The sequence below is a fragment of the Heliangelus exortis genome, chromosome 10 (genome assembly GCF_036169615.1).
Source record: "Heliangelus exortis chromosome 10, bHelExo1.hap1, whole genome shotgun sequence".
NCBI lineage: Eukaryota > Metazoa > Chordata > Aves > Apodiformes > Trochilidae > Heliangelus > Heliangelus exortis.
In genome coordinates this window covers 8063473-8081095 of record NC_092431.1, presented here as the reverse complement: position 1 = coordinate 8081095, position 17623 = coordinate 8063473, and the positions used below count along the sequence as shown (strand labels likewise).

Sequence of the window (17623 nt, the reverse complement as noted above, 5' to 3'; positions counted from 1 at the left end):
GAGTACAGTTGAAACAATCTTACAGAACTGAAAAACATATTATCACTAATGTACTCATCATTGATAACTTAGGAAACAATGTTGGACTACAAAGTAATTTCTGCTTACATGTCAAAACACCTTTAAGCATTTAAACTGGCAGACCACTGAACTGAACTCCTAAATAAAGGCTTTTAGAAATTAACAAGAGGGAGTCAAATATCCATTACTGATTATAAAGCAAATCTGATGGGTACATTTAACCAGCAGATATTTTGCCACATCACATTAAGTCTGTTGTTAGGAAATATTTTTGTTTCCTTAGACTTTTATTTAAATCAATTTAAAGCATATTAAGAGTCTAAGGAAAAAAAGAAGGCAAAAGAAGAGGCCCAACACTTATGTTCATAATTTTGTACCATTTCTGAGACTACAGCACTTTGACAAGACAAACAACATCCACTAATTCACTGTATACTGTGCTTATACAAGACCAACGAAACTCAGGTCCAAGACTACTATTGCTACTTAAAGAGTATATTTCATGTGAGTGAATATGCAACTCTAAAAAAATTACTGAATATAAGCACTTTTAAAATATTCCTGCAGCAAGATATTGAACTCGACAAAAACACGAAGAGGAAGTCCTTTTGAATGTCTGTTAGCAAAAAAACCCCCAATGTGTAAATTTGAGTAAATCTCTATCGCTGATCCCACTAACAAGCTACTAATTGAACACTAAAGAAATTCAGTGAGCCGTGATTTAGAGGAGCCCTTCAAGCTTCCGTGTCCCTCTTGTGGTAGAATGGCGAAAGCTTATTTTTAAGGAAATAAACTTCTGCAGGCAAATGGCTGCAGCCAGCTCCAAAGAGGAAGCTCAGCTTCTCTCAGACCCTGGGGAAACAAAACAAGAGAAATATTTCCTATTTTTAATTTGCTTGTAAAGAGACTGTTTGGTGCAATTTAAAGACGAAGTGTAATCACACAATATTTCACTTGCATACAAGGCAGTGGTTGGTGCTGGTTTCTAAATAATGATGCAGTGAAGCATCTCAGAGTTTGCTCTTCTCATACTTGGAAATTCTGAGTAGGAATCAGAGTCTCAAAATAAGCGAGTGTAATTTATAGAATGAGAAGGCTAAACTGGGCTGTATTGGTAATGCCAGTCCCCACCTCCAACAGCTTTGAGGCTCCTTATGCTCAAAACCTCCTGCAAACTTGTAGGTGTTACCAGAAACAAGGCTGCTTTATTCTGGTTCCAGTGACAGTTCCCTTTTTAACTGTGATAAGGACTTCTCTGAAGGATTCTGTAAGGCATAAGCATTTTGCCACTCAAGACCCTGAATCAGCCTCCAACCACACAAGACCCTGCGTGGGTCAAATGACTGAAACAGGTAGGAGCATGGATTGCAATAACCAGGAATTCAGGTCACTGTATATTTCATCACTTAGCTAAATACTACCCTTTTGGGGTTTTGGTTTGGTTTTGTATTTGTTTTGGTTTGTTTGTTTGTTTTTAAACACGCACTGGAAAGAAGCCCTGCAAACTCATGCTGACTTGCTACAAGAACTCAGTTTAATTATAACCACAAGATCATGAGCACCTGGCATTTTAGGTCAAGATTTTTAAATTAGAACAAATGTACACTATGAGTCTGTGCCATAAAGAGAGCAGTAAACAATTTTAATTTGGGGGACAGGAGAGGGAAATGTAATTTCAAGTCAACCCAAATAATGTACAAACGTATGCAGTGGGCAGAACTTTGACAATGCCATATTACATTATCATTTCTTTTGCAGAAATCACTACTTGCTTCAGAGATATTACCAAAAGGAAAAAAAAATTATTCCCCTTTAAATCTTGCTTACATTGTCTTATTTAACAGCAAGGATTAGCCCAGCATTGCCCTGTGTCTCTGAAACTGTAGAATTGCATTCAAAAGTGAGCTCACACTGGTCTATTTTCAAGTATAGAAGACATTCATATGCAATACTGCATTAGACACAAACATTCTTATTTTACAAGACAGACTGCAGGTTGCCTAATCAAATATATAAAAGTAACAAACATCTGACAGTAAGATAGGTCAAAGGCAAGGATCTAAAATAAGTTATAGATTCTTACTTTCCATCTGATCTTGATGTCACTTAACTCTTCTCCTGAAACACCTCCTTTTCTGACCTATCTTTAAAGTTGAGATGTATACTCTTATAAGAGCCTTGATAAGGATTAACTTATTCACACTGGAAAAAAGACTTCAGAAAATTAAATATAAGGGGAACAGACTTAGTGGCACTGCACATGTAAAGCAAAACTGTTTCTGGAGTGCTGATCACTAATGTTTCAGAGCAGTGAGGTGAGCTGAGGCTGGCAGTGTGCCAGGTATCCACCAAGGCCTCTCTCTCATTCCCCTCCTCAGCTGGACAGGGGACAAAAAAACATTGGAAACCTCGTGGGTCAAGATAAAGACAGGGAGAGATCACTGACCAATTACTGTCATAGGCAAAAGAGCTCAAGTTGGAGAAATAAATTTAATTTCTTTACCATAAAAATCACAGTAGGATATAAGAGAATAAAATCTGAATCTTAAAACACCCTCCCATCACCCCACCACTCCTTCCCAGGTTCAATTTCACTCTCATTTTTCTCTGCCTCTTTCTACCAGCACCTGGGATGAGGAATTAGGGTTGCGGTCAGGTCACTCTACATTTTCTCAGATGCTCCTTCCTCCTCTGGAGTTGGACTCCTCACCCTTTTCCCCTGCTCCAGGCATGGGATCCCTCCCGCAGGAAACAGAACTCCACAAACTTCTGTCCTTCCCATGGGCTACAGTTCCTCACAAACTGCTCTGGCACGGCTCCCTTCCACAGAGTGCAGTCCTTCAGGGACAGACTACACCAGGGCAGGACCCCCACGGGGTCACAAGTCCTGCCAGCAAACCTGCTCCAGTGTGAGCCCACACTCTCCACAGGGGACACTGTGCTCCAGTGGAGGTACCTCCTTCAGGTACCTGGGTGTGGGTTCCTTTCCACAGGCTGTAGGTGGTTATTTGTGACCTCCCTGGGCTGGCAGGGAACACACTGCTTCACCAGGAGCAGCAGGGGACTCTGCCAGGTGCCTCAAGCACCTCCTCCCCTTCCTGCACTGATCTCTGTGTCTGCACAGTTGTTTCTCTTATAAATTCCCACTCTTGTCTTCTGGCTGCAATTGCTGTTCGTGTTGTGAAGGATTTTCTTCCTCTTCACTGTGTTAGCACAGAGTTGCTACCACCACCAGTGATGGGCTTGGCCCTGGCCAGCAGTAGGTCCAGCTTGGAGCTGGCGCTGGCTCTGTCAGACGTAAGGGAAGCTTCTGGCAGCTTCTCACAGAAGCCACCCCTGGAGCTCCCTCACTACAAAAACCTTGCCATGCAAACTGAGTACAGGAGGGGAAAAGAAAAAAAGAAAAAAAATGCTGCACTCCATCTGGCTTAGTTCACAGTGACTGAGAAGCTGGAAATGTAGAAATCCATCTCAGACTCCAAGATGTCAGTCTCTGACACTTCAGATTTACTCCAGTAAGCCCCCAAAATGCAAATTCTTAAGCTGGAAGAATATTCTATACCTTTGCCCAGTTCTTATACTCTTCTGTATGAAACCCTCAGATCTGACTCTGCATAGCTATCCCTATTGTCCAATCAAGTAGTTAAAAAGAAGTCCCTAAACTAGAACGTTAACAGATATTTCCATTTCCTTCCCACCTTATTTTTTAAATTAAGACTTATGGACTTATTCCAGCCAAAGTTTGAATCTAGCAGAAGTCTGGCATTTTTCAAATGCAGTCTACAGTCCAGTTAGATTGTACCTCCCCACACATCCCTACCCCTTTTTGATTTGAAGATGCTTGGCCCCACATTAACCTGTCATAGAGAACTTGATTCCTTCTAAATCCTTTCTTAAACATTTAATAGCATTGTCTATTCTTTCCATTCTTTTGGTCACATCAACAATGGTCCAAAGAACATTTGTTTGACTCCTGGCCTCAGATTTTTCACCTCCAAAACTGATTTTCATTTTACAGACACTGTAACTAAATAGATATAAAATTCATATCTATATAGTTCTTAAGGAAACAGTATATGTTATAAATGCAGAAACCCTACTCATCTTCTTAGCAAGATGAGTTACCAGGAATACATTGCCTCTGTGCACTCTTCTTTCTTAAAAATTATTTTTAAAAAGATCTTTCAAGATAATGCAGCCAGACTCCTGACAGCCAGAAGTGGTTATGATATAAAAGCATTCTTCTTTATGGCCTGCAAAAGCTTATACTTTGTGCACTGCCTAAACCTAACAGCCATTATCTCCAAGAAGTCCATATAGCATTCTTTCATTTCCAAGTTTTGGCTCTCCATAAAATTCAAGCTTACTCTCATATATACAGCATAGAACACTTCAAGCAGAAGCTTTTACAGTATTTATAGATTATCTTCCTCCCATACACACCCTAGATATTCTTAAGGCAGTGTAAATACGAGTCACTTTTACACAATGAAGAGCTGAAGCTGGATTTCACTTGCACAAAGGAAATTCTGGAATATGGGTCAATGGGATTAGTCCTGTTTCAACATAAGTAATCAAACCTGACATCTTTGTGTGGTAAATACAACAATAGTTCACCCAGACCAAGCCACATGACTTATCACACATATTACAAATGCATTGATTCAATTCTTTGTGTTACTGGCAGGACAAAATAAAAGGTCTACAGAAGCTGAACTTTATTCCCTAAAGTGCTGTTTCTGCACCCTCTGGAAATATTTAATAGTATTTGTGATTCTTTTATATAGCATTTGAAACCATGCAGACTGATACACAACATCCTCTAAAAAACTGCACTTCAGTGTTATCTCAGAGTGTAGGCATGTATTACAAACACATGCTTGTATCTACAGACATAAAATAAACTCTCAGTTTTAAAGGTGTGCTAGAAAGTGGTGGTATTAGTCTGTCCAACTAGTAAGCCACTATTTTAATGAAACACATTTTCCAGGTTACAATGGAATTAATTTTAAAATTCTATCAGACACATTTCCAGAACATCAAAACCTAATAGTTCCAAACCTTCAAAATAGAACTCTCACTCCATAATTGAAAAAAACCTGTCTGCTTAATTTTATAAAGTATTTCTAAATTTAGCATCATCGCAGGTTAGCAAAGATTTTGATATAGCCACAAAAGCACATTATAGTTTATATGATAAACAAAGATACACCACTGACAGATAAAGCAGGATTTTTGCTTGAATAAATCCCTTTTTTAAAAAAGGAAAATTACAAGAAGCAGTTTGATTATTTAACAAATGTCTTCTCATACCGGAGAAACAAAAGCATCATTACAGTTACTAAAGGCACATCCTGGAAAGTTCTCCAGTTTAGGTAGAACTGCAGACTCTTTTCACCTGCTGTGTATTGCATCTGTATCTGTGCATGTGCACACACAGTCACATTATATATGCAGCAAAACACGTGGGTATGTACAAATAAAAGCTATTATTTGGAAAGAACCATCTTTAACAGAAAAAGTGACATAATACTACAGTTTTGATGAACAATGCTAGCCTCTAGTTTATGGCTTTTTAGTTTTTCTTGGAAGAAGAGGAACAGAATGTGGATAGATTACTCCAGCTATAACATGGTGCCAAATTTTTCCAACAGTACAAACAAGTACATCCATTTTTATTTGCATCTAAGTTAGAACAAATATTAAGATATAGGAAGTACTTGCTCCCTAGTGTGGATTTTCTTCACAAGAAAAAAAGGAGCAAAAGCATTCTTACAGGTTCAATAATCTTCAATTGAACTATTTTTTAAAAGAGTAAGTCATAAGACTGGTGTATCCTTTAAGTCCAGGTAAGACATTTATAATTGTAATTACAGTCAGTAAAAACCTTTCTTGTTTTTCTTAAAATGAGCAACAGAAAAGTAACAAAAAAATCATTGTTTCCCTTCCACTGCTCCAGTGCTGCCTCCTCTCTTGTGCAATCTGCCAGAGCCCCAGCAGCTGGCAGGGACAAGTGCAAGGACTGCAATAGTTACAATTTAACCGAGTGAAAATGAGCCTTAAACAGAAAGAATACTAGAAACTATTAAGAGGAAAGTATACATAATTGATCTTGAAGGAGTTCTTGCTATGTACTGTATACCTTGAAATCTGAAAGCACAATTTTTTTGCTGGTTTGGAATGCTATATAGTTTTCCTTTCCACCTTGTTGAAACTCCCACTATTGAATTAGAAATCATAAGCAATCTATTTTCTAAGACTCACTACCCCTTTTGGTTCTTTGGCTATTCTACAGACCACCAGGCTCAATCCTTTTCATTCTACTACAAGCTCCCTCTTCTTTTTCTAGGTGATGTTGCTGACGTAGGCAGCATAAAACCATACAAGGGATAAATAGTGAATAGTGATAAAGTTTATTGCCTTCTTAGCACAGGATTATTAGGAACATAGCAGGCTTATATTTGCTTTTTATGTGGCTGAGGTCTTTCACCTGTGAGCTGCTGAAACACATAATAACCCAATAATAAGATATTAAAAGAAAGAAGGCAAGACTGACCAACTGGTAAACTCATCTAATTACTTTGCTCCTTGCTGTCTAAGAATACTCCAGGACAGAAATTAAGTGCATAAATTTGCTAGAGTTTTGAGCAAAAATACTTCAATTTGCCACATTTCATAGAAAAGACACTGCTGCAAATCCCTTCTACTTGGTTCTCTCCCAATAAACCAAGACCATCAAGCCAGAGCCACACATTCCTTGGAGTAAGATCTGCAGCTCTGCAACAGGCCTAGCTTCCAATTCAACAGTCCAGCACTGAGCTCCCTACTACCAAGTAATTATTAATTAGCATGATTCTGTTGCAGCATGGTAGATCAGAAGCTAGTACATCTTTAGTAATTAACAGATTTGTCACTAATCCCTGGCCATCTGCCAACCCAATTTTGCAGGGGAGCTCCATCACACAGAGCAAACACACGGGTTGCATGACAAGCACTGTGACACCCATCTGCCCCACTAACAAACTTCTACCCCCAGTCGTCCCCTCATTCCTTGAGAGCCAAGAAGCACCAGCACTGCCCACCTCTGCTGAGCAGAAGAGCTGCCAGACAGCAGGGAGGAGAAACTCAGCTGCTCTCTGCTGCGGGAGTAGGGATGCCATGGGGCTGGGAAGAAAAGTCTGGCAGCAAAGGCACAGCAGGCACGGTGCCAATATGACAGATAGTTCCTGACTTAATCACTTTGATATCGTTTAGTATTGTGTACATTTGGAAATATGGCATTCCATCTTATCAGCATTGTTTCCATCAGTATTAGAAAGGTTATCTGCACCTCAAAGCAGATGCGAGATTCAGTAAATTCACACGTTCCTCTGATAATGCTTCCATTTGCCTCCTCAGACACTCAGATTTGTGGCTTTCTGAACTACAAACATCTTCACAAGAGCTGTGCTGTTTGCCCAGGGGCAGAAATAAGGGCTGGTGGGGGGCAGGGAATGACTCACTGAGGCTTTAAGTTCAGAGGGGAAGAAATAATTTCACTGCGACTTCTTTCCATAACAGCTTTCCACAAGTGCAAGAATTTCCTCTGAGTGGCTAGATTATGTTATCTAACTCTGTTCTCCTAGTTTAAGCAAGAAAAGTACATTTAAAATATTCCTCTTTCCCTTCCAAATTTCCTTCCCTCCCCCAGTGCACAGTCACACACCAAGTATTTAGCCAGCATAATCCCAGCAGTCTGCCATGCTTAATTGGCTCCCACACAAGTTTATTGATGGTGGGACTGGAATGAATTTGGGGCAGACTATGCATCATCTCATTATTTGACTTTCCCTAAATCCTGAGGCACAATTCTGTTTTGTATAATCCCATCAGCATTCTTCAAGGTATTTTTTTACCGCCAACTCTATAGGAGAAAGAGAACTACTAATCTTACAGAAAGGCTCATTTGCTGCTGCTGCTGCACTGAGCATTTTGTCTTTTCAGAGAATCTTTTCTGGTCAGTGTTCTGTTACTCAGGAGTATATTCATCTGTTTACAGCTCTAATTCAAGTCCCCAGTCAGACATCACAGGTAAGTACTCTCCCAGATATCAAACACTGGAGACTGCACAGGACTGACTGTCCTGTGGTCCCACAGGTGTCACACACAGTTTTACATCAGAAAGCATCTTCCTCCACACAGTGTGTGCAAAGCTCACTGGGCAGTGCTTTGGAAGCATACTGACCTGGCATGATAGTGGAGTCTGATGAACAGACTGAAGAATTACAGTGGAAAGCTTGAATGTTTCAGCCTGATTGATTAAAGGCTGCAGATGCTCAGCAGTTGTGCAAGTCGGGTCACTCCTTTGCCGGAACACAGCTCCTAGTGCCTCATTTTGGTTGATCAAGTTTACAGATCACATCAGTATTTAGTTATCTAATTATAAGCCTTCCCTCTTATAGGACCCGTAGGCTTATAGTCTAGGTTTCTTTGTGCTAAATTTCTCTCTAATTCATTATCAGGATATAAAATAGAAAGAAATGCTAAGTCTTCCAGGAATACAGAAAACTACAGGGAAAAAATGGAGAGGATTAGAGTTACCTACTGGTGACTATAATAGAACCTATAAACCTATAAATCTAAAGCTTAGTACAAGGAAATACCAGAAGTTCACAGCCTTGGTCAAAGCAGTGCAATTGTTAGATTTGTGTAAAAGGTTTAAGAGTAAATGTACTGAGAGAACAGTGTTCAGTAAAAGCTTATGCCATCTCTGCAATTAAACCATATCACAGTGCTCTGAGGTGAGAAATGCCTAAACTTGAGGAAATAACTGTCCTGCAATTGCAATACATTGAGTTAGTCTCTTCAGAGACAGTAAGAAGTTCCAGCTTGGTCTAGGAGAAATAAAAATAATTAATGTGACATGTTGTAACACAATTACTATTAAGCAACATCAAGATAATGGTTTACTCTTTTTAGTAGGGTTATCACAAGATCAGAGACTAGTAATTTGAGCCTCTGCTGCCTGGTCACAGGACCTAGCTCCTATATTCTAGTTTCAGTGCCAACCTCAGCACTTAGATGCATGCAAGCAATTTGTGCTGAAATTAAAGGGAACTAGGTAGAGTTCAAGATAAAATTTTTTAGGATGTGGCATTTAAACCAGAGTTTTAAGAAGTTTTGTAAATATACAAGTAAAGAGATTGCCTCTCATTCATGTTGGGATTTAAAGTACAGTAAGTCTTGTAAAATAATGTAAGAAAGCTAATAAAACACAAGATAAGGACCATTTCAAAGAGGTATTAACTTGAAATAATATCTACATGAAGATATTGAAAGAAAATCACAGATCAAATACACTTTCTACTTATATAGGTTCAACAGGTTACAAAAATCAAAGTGCATGAGACTTTTAAACTCAAAATGAAGTTTTTTTTCCCCCACCTCAACAAACTAACATTTACGTGACAGGAAAATATGCAAATATTTATTTTTTTAAATACTGTTTCCAGAATGATGACTAATGTCTATCATTACAGTAGCTGAAGTTAAAAATAGAACAGGGAAACAAAGCTTCCTATCAAACCACTTTTTTTTTTTTTTTCATCTTACAAACAATGTATCACCAGACAAGACTGAGGTATTCACATTACCCACTTCCACCTCGCTTCTTCCTTTTTTGTTACTAAGCAATTATTTCATGAAAAATGAAAATGAGTAACACACGTTTTTATGCTTTCTGTTTCAGGATCTGAGATTCTGAAGTGCTGCATAAATAAAGACACCTCAGTGACTGATTTCAGCAGACTAAAGCTCTCCTGGAGAGTAGGAAGCTCACTTTCCTGAAGAACTAAACATAAACGTGGAAACATATGTTAAGCAAGATTCCCCTCCTTCAATGCTTCTTGTTTCTTATCTTGCATGTGTTTAAATGAAAAAGTCAATGCTACTACAAGATGAATCTGTAGTCACCTCAATTTAAGAGCTTTTAGGATTGTCCTGCCTTTGTTTAAGGATTAATTATTAAATTACACAGCACAGGTTCATGGTTCGTCTAAATAGGAAGACTGCCAGCTCAGCTAGATCTGACTTTACTTCCATCTGTTAAAGCAGAACACCACCAAAAGATGCAGTCCAGCTGGCAGTTCCAGACTGACTTACTTGAACCACAAGAAGTGCATTCACACTCTGTAACAATGGAGTTCAGGTCACTGAGGCCCAATCTAAATTCACATTATTGTCTTAACAGAGAGAAAACACACACATGCAGACCACTTTTCCCATTATCTAGTATCTTTTATTTTCTTTTCTGACTGTACAAGTACTAAATCTAAGAATTCTGAATCTTTCTACTTCCTTCTACTGTTCTCTCTCCTCTTGATTATTTGGACATGCTTCAAACTCCTGAGAAATCTTTTGCTTTTAGTCATGTCTCAATTACCTGTAAATCACCTTTCATTAGAAGTCTTGCAGCACGCTTCCCATCATCTCTCCCTCTACTTAACACTTAGACAAACACAGAAACAGTTCCAGACATGCACACTGGTGCTGCTGGACTCCCCCAGCCTTTTCTTTTCAAGTACTGCCTGAAGCAAGAATGAGGAAAATAATTCAAATTCCAAAATGTAGGTTGGTTTTCTACAACAAGTTGGAACTAATCACTTAAATGGAACCTGGTAATCACTGTTAAACCAGGGGGCTGGAAATATACAAATTAGCTTTAGACATGAGAGCAACAGCAACATAAAATACTAATACAGTTCTAAGAATTAGATCCTTTGTCAATTTCTGGTCTACATATTGCTACTCCTACTCTGCTCTAGGTGTGAGAAGTTACTGTTCAGAAGCACTAGTCAGTCAGTGTGGGTTTCATTTCTTAAAACTCACTGAAATTGTACTGAAACTGCCACAGTGCCTATATTCTAGCATTGCTGTGGTACTGCTCCATGCATACAACAAACACATTGCCATGTTGCTGTGCAACACAACTAAAATTAATTGTCAAGATGAATAGTTGATGCACCTCCAGTCTTTCTGTCACACCAAGGATTTTGACAAGGGAAGGAGAAAACCAAAAAACTTTATTTCTGCTTGAAGACTCAGGCCACAGACTGTTATAATTCTCAGGTATGCTGAAAACAGTAAAAAGAGAGGACCTCATTCATGACCTTTGCATATTTTTGTGATATTCCTGCAAAAAAGGATGGAAGCCAAAAATTTCAGGGGTTTGATGCTGACAAAAAAGTTAAATATTACTAAACATGACCAACAGATAAAAAAAAAATTAAGGTGGATACTTTGCTCAGCTGTTGCTTCCATGTATGTTCTCATGAAAATTCCATTTTTATATTTTGAGGAAACTATGTGGAACAAAAGATCTCCTGTTTGAGCAGTCCTTACAGGTGAGTTCATGATCAAAGGCATAAAACCAGGTTTCTCCTAGTACTTGCAGTTACAGCAAAGCTGAAGAGATAAGGAAATAAAAGCATTGGTTAAATAAATTCAGATTCTAAATAAATTCAGATCCCCCAGATTCTCTATTTGGGGTTGTAATATATTTCCTGCACTGAAACAATCAAGAATATAAATGAAGTGTTTATATGCAATTCCTTTGTGCATGCCTGTGTCAAGAGGAGATGATATTGTACAGGTAAACAAAGTTAACCTAAATGTCTACTACATCAAGCAACAACAACTATAATCTGTTTACATGGACCACTTTCTGTGAAGTGATCTCAAATCTGTGTGCAGATATTGTTTTCTAAGTGTTCCATGAGTGGGTGAAAGCCATTTCCATGCTGTAATTCCCTTTAGGCACCTAAATCCACTTGGAATTATCAGGAACTACCACATTATCCAGAAGTGCTCACATGCTACAATATACAGTATGACCAACATAAATCAGTCATCCTATAAAGAACAGAACTCAGACCTCCTGTCCTGCCCTGCCCTAACCAATGAAATGCTCTGCAAGGACAAAACCAAATCTCATGTTTTCAAAAGCTATAGTGAAATGGTTCCATTTAACTATGAAAAATGTGTTTACCTATTAAAATTTAAGGAATCAAAGGTAGCTTGAAATGGGAAGTTCCTTCTTTGACAAATGAACACTAGAAGAACAATGGAATGGCAAGACCTAACAATTCAAAGGTAACTACTTTTCCATTGGGACAGAAGTGATGCATGATTAATGATGTGCAGTTTTCGCAGACAATGTTATACCTTAGCATAAGGAAAATAAAACCCCAGAAAGCTTTAAAAATAACCAGTTGAACAAGGGGAATTTTCAAACATAAACCACACGAAAATAGGAGTTCTTCAGCCTTCTTGGAGTTTTACCTTTAGCCTTTATGGGAATATAAACCCATAGGAAACCAAAGGTCAGCTTCCCCTGCCTCTGAGAACCAGAGATATGAAGCTTAATCCAGCAATGACACAGAAAAGCAGCTATTCCTAAACTTAGCAAAAGAGTTGCTTATTTCACACCAGCTACCTATAGCAGCTCTTTGCAACTCTTTTAGGAGACAGATCCAGAATGTCCACTTTCCATGAAGCAAAGACCTGCCAGAACTACTTTAGAGAGAGCCCTAGCTAGAGATTAGGTCTGGTTAAACCAGATTGTGACTGCAGCAGGAATTCAGCAGGAGATACAGCAGGAATCCTTAAAACAGGCATGCAAGCTATTCTCTTCTCTGCTCCTAGAACCAAAATTTGCGGGAGCTGAAGACATAAGTATTGCCAAGGTCTGATTTCTGAATTATTGCAGTTCCTTCTCTGCACTGTACTTTATCTTTTAAAATCTTTCGGCCAAAGATATTCAGATATGTGTAACCACTGCAATAACAACGCCTTAGAAGAAATAAGAACTTGGTCATTATTGGAAATTACCTGGCATGCAAGTAAAGTAAATAAATTATTCCAGTTATGCTGGCATAAGGGGAAAACAACATTTAGGTTTGTTTCTATAGGAAGTCATGTCTCTGCACTCTCCCCTAACTACTGACCTGTTTAAAATTAGTCTCTTGCTTCAGGAAAAACAGTTTTCAGATTCCTGCATGTGTTAAACAAAATGTGGACTCTAACCCCTTTTCTTTTAAAAGAAAAAATAATTCAACATAGGAGTTTATGGAGAAGAGTCAAGATTGAAAAACCTTCAAAGAGGTCTTGGAGAAATACTGTGGAGACAGTATATTGCTCTCAAAAAGCATGGTGTGGTGAGAATTCTGTTATATCAGAGAAGAATTTGCTTTGGAAGGGACCTCTAAAGGTCATCAGTGCCCTTCAGTAAGCAGGGACGACCTCAAGTAAACCAAGCTGCTCATAGCCATGCCAAGCCTCACCTTGAACATCTCCAGAGATGAGGCCTCAACTATCTCCTTGGGCAACCTGCTCCACTCTTCCACTACCCTCGTGGTAAAGAACTTTTTCCTAACATCCAACCTAAATCTACTCTTCCCTAATTTAACACCATTGCCCTCAGACTATCACTTCAGGCTCTTGCAAGCAGTTCATCTCCAGCCTTCATATATGCTGGAGTTGAATCATCTAGCTCTACTCTAGTCATCTATCTTAAGCAAGCATTCTAATGATCCATATACTTGTTATTATAAACAGCATGATTCCTTAAAGTCTACAACCAGACCCAGCTGACCAAAACTACAGTGACTTCAACTCTTTTCTCAACACTGCCCAAAAGGCACAACATCAGAATCACACAATCATCATAGTAGGAAAAGAACTCTAAAATTATGGAATCTAACCATCAGACTTGTCCATACAAAGTAGCACAAGCTGAGTAGAAGAGGACTTAAGATTAATGAGTTAGCAATAGTCTGTGAATATTAGAGGAATAGACAGTGACATACACACATGTGGCAACAGTATAAAAATGCACACTACATTTAGTATTGTATTTAAATAAATGTATTATGTCTCCCAGATTACCTTTGAGGCTGCCTTAAATCCCTCTGATTTCTAGAGTCCTTTCCAGACACTGTTCCACTACAGTACAAGTGAAAAGAAGTGTCACTACAAAACCCTCATGGAATAAGTTTGCCTTCAAAAAATGTCAGAAGAATGCTTACCTAATGCAAGAGTAGCCATCTAAGAGACTATTTTCTCTCCTCTCTCACAAATCTCCTTCAGTAGGTGAAAACAAATTGAGGAAGAAACATTTTATTAACCAATACTTTCAAACTCAATCAAATTTACTCTGGAAGTTCCCTGGTAACTGCTATGAGTCCACACCATTGTTTACAGAGCTAGCCATCAATTCTGCCCAGAGCCTGAGCTTGTATGAACTTTCTTGCAGAAGCAGTAAGCCAAGATCCTGATCCTACAGTAATACAAACTAACAGTTTTACAAATAATAGGGTTACTTACATCTGCAAGTACTTTTAAGTTCAGGGTTTAAGCCAGCAACAATTAATTGACATGATATTTGCAGGGCTGCACATTCCAAACTACTTATGAAACTGCTGGATAATCTGATAAAAACATGACTTACCCATTGTCTGACTTCTCATGCCAAACAGACTGGAAGATATACCAACAGTTAAGTCAATGCCTTCAAGTTAAAACACATAGGTATCTATTACTGTAACCTCATCACTCTGTAATGCACAGCAATAAAGGTACTACCAAGATCAGTCTGAGCATCAAGAACACTTTTGCTACAGGTAAAATGACATATATATATATGTCTTTTCATCACCCATGTTTGTGTTTTAGTGTGTTTAGTGTTATAACAGTTATTAACACATTTATATTTCTACTTAGTATTCATTACCCAAGTGGCTGCCAGGTTTGGTTTTCTATCAAAGGAGGCTGCTCCACATCCACTTCAGTGAGAAATTGGAGGAGACCTTCCACACCCTCTGGTTTGGGTTGTTTGGGGTTTTTTTGTAGGTTAACCAGTTTTCTAACAACAAAATTAGGCTTCATAAACACAAGGAGCTTGTCTGCTGGCAGGAGCTTACAGATTCACAGTCAACTGATCAGCATGGCCTCAAATGCACGAATTCTTCCTTGCAGAGCCCTGCCAGAGGTGCCTGCAAGAATTTATCCTTAATGGTTTGAAAACTAAACCTTTTCCAGAACTGGTGTCTCTCTATCTCCCTATTTTCTGGACGTTTTACCATGAAGTTTGTCATGCTTTGTGGAGAAGTTTATGGAGAATTGGGAGATTTTAAAACAAAAAAATTACAAACAGGAAACAGCATTTAACCCACCACTAAGCTGACCCAGTACTGACTCCCCAGTAACGGAATATTGGCAAAGGGTATCTATTAATCAGCTCTCTTGCAACAGAAAGATGGCTCCAAAATACAGTAACAGGAAGGGAAAGAAACATGAGTTATGCCTAAGAGAAAAACAGCAATTTAATTCTACTTTTGTCTGTAGCATGAAAGTAATGTGTGAACGAAACACAGCGCAGGGGCTCCAGCTCTGTATTTTCTGTACAAATGCAACAGAAGAGTTGTGTAATTAATCAGATCTGAATTTGTTTCTTAAGTCCTAAGACAGTAACAGCAGAGTAAAAGTAGAAATTTGCTTTTCAGTGTAGGAAACATAGCAGTTTTATGCACCTATTTTCACACAGGAAATTCAAGTCCTGTCTGTGCAGTATATACACCAGCAGGAAAGGCTCCTGGACATCTGCTCAGCAACATCACTTCATCTGTTCTGAGTATGTCCGAGGCAGGTCCAGTCCCACTGCTGATCTGCTCTGCATCATCAAGACCCACCAAGTCTTGGCAGACTGCGGTAGGAGGGGAAACATTTGTCCACTCTGACAGCTTCTGGATAACAGTATCCTTAAGCTGCTACCAGTTTGCAGTGGTCACTTCTCGGATAAGAACTGACAAATGAGGTAAACATCCTCCAGGTGTCCTTGCTTTCTAGTGACACAAGTAGTACAGAGGAAACAGGACAGGGTTTGCACTGAGCCTACACCTGTACCTGTAGGTGAAGGTGAACAGAGGTGACAGCATGACTCACACCAACATGAGGGGGCTTCCCAGATGGAAGGAGCTTGAAGTATTAAGGAAAATTATGCCACAAATGCATCTTTACTCTCTATTTCACCTCTAAAAAGTCTTGCTTCATCCTTTAGCACACAGTTAAACTCTCACTGGAAACATGCTGGGAATCACCCCTCACGTTAACAACTCCAGGGAAAAGCGCAGCGTAAGTGAAGGAATAGCACAGTTCTGCAGTCGTTCCCTTCCTGGAGGAAGGCGCCTACACTTCTCCCCCACGATCGAACACCCTTTCCTCCTCACACACCGCCAAACCGATCCCATCACTGACCCAAACGGAACCGAACTGAAGGTGCCACCGCATGGGACCGGGAGACCCGAGGCGTCCTCCCGCGTTCCCCTCACAGGTGGGGTTACCTCTTCCCAGAGAAGCGCAGCTGCCGAGGGACACAGACCGAGGCCGGATAAGTTCCCTGAAGTCCTCCCGAGGGGACTACCAAGCGCCTCAACACCAGGCGGCAGCTCTGGGGGACACCGGACCCCCACACCTCCCAGCCCAGCACCGGGGCTCTCCCGCCGGGCGGCAGCGGCGTCTCTGGAGGCTCCCGGTAATTCCCCCGGGACTTTCTCGAGCGCTGAAGCGGCGTGGGGGGGGGAATAGGGAGAGGCGGGCGCGCGCGGGGCCCCTTCCCGCCGTCGCCCCTCAGGGAGCGGGAACGCCAGGAGCCGGAGCTCACCTCACCCGGAGCCCAACGCAGCCCCCTCGTCTCAGCTCCGCCGGCGGCAGCCGCCGCGCCGGCCGCCAAACCCCGCTCCACAGCACAGTCCAAGTGCCCGCCCCTTCCTTCACCTGCCGGGACGGGCCCGCCTCCGGGACCCATCCACCCCTCCTCGCCTGCCGCGGGGCAGAGATCTCCCGGGAAAGGCTACGGGGGAAGCGAGCTGGGCTGTGCGAGGCCGTGATGTGATGCTCGAAGCCGGTTTGTGTCTGCTTTACCCTGTCCGGTCTCGGTTTAGGATCCGTAACCCCCGCCCCGCGCTGTCCGGGCTGTGTGTACTGAAAACTCCGCCGCTTCCTCAGGCCCCTTAGTGGAGGCCACTGCCTCAGCTCTTGTCAGTCTCAGCTCTGTCAGAGGCAAGGATAAAATCCGCAGCCCTGGAGGACAGGACTTGGCAGAATCGGGTTTTGTCTGACTGACAGAGCCCGCCCCAGGTCCCCAGACCTAACAGACCGCGGGGGCAGGGGGAAGGCAGGTTGTGAGATACCTGCGAATGGAGAAGGTCACTTGTGGGTGTCCTGTGTCCATCGGGAAGCAGGAGGAGGCACTGACCCGGGTCTGTCCGGACTGCAGCATCGTGTCCTTGCTGCGGGATGTCCCGCTCAGGCCCGGGGAAGGCTCAGCAGCGAGCTGTAGCCTGGCACATGTGCACGCAGCCTCTCTTCTCTCTGCCTCCAAGAGATGTTATACGGTTGGAAAGTGTTCCAGAAGGTGACTTAAAATTTGATAACATTAATCTCACTTCATTTTCCCTTGTTAAGTGTTAATTTAAGATCTGTTTTTATTTCATCCAGTATTCTCTTGGGCTTTTGTTTGTTTCCCTATTTGCTTTTTATTACTTCCCAGATTACTTTTTCTAACTGA

The 17623-nt window shown here is 40.8% G+C and overlaps 1 protein-coding gene across 2 annotated transcripts in view; it reads right to left on the bottom strand.

Annotated features, from left to right (window-relative positions):
• The window catches only part of SH3BP2 (SH3 domain binding protein 2), a 38641-nt gene extending 21811 nt beyond the window's left edge, over positions 1-16830 (bottom strand). Inside the window, exon 1 of one of the 2 annotated variants that reach the window (XM_071753361.1) lies at positions 16718-16830. The gene's annotated coding sequence lies outside the window, so the exon portion shown is untranslated. The remainder of the gene's footprint in view (positions 1-16717) is intronic. The other variant, XM_071753362.1, reaches the window with a different exon arrangement.
• Between the last annotated feature and the right edge of the window lie 793 nt (positions 16831-17623).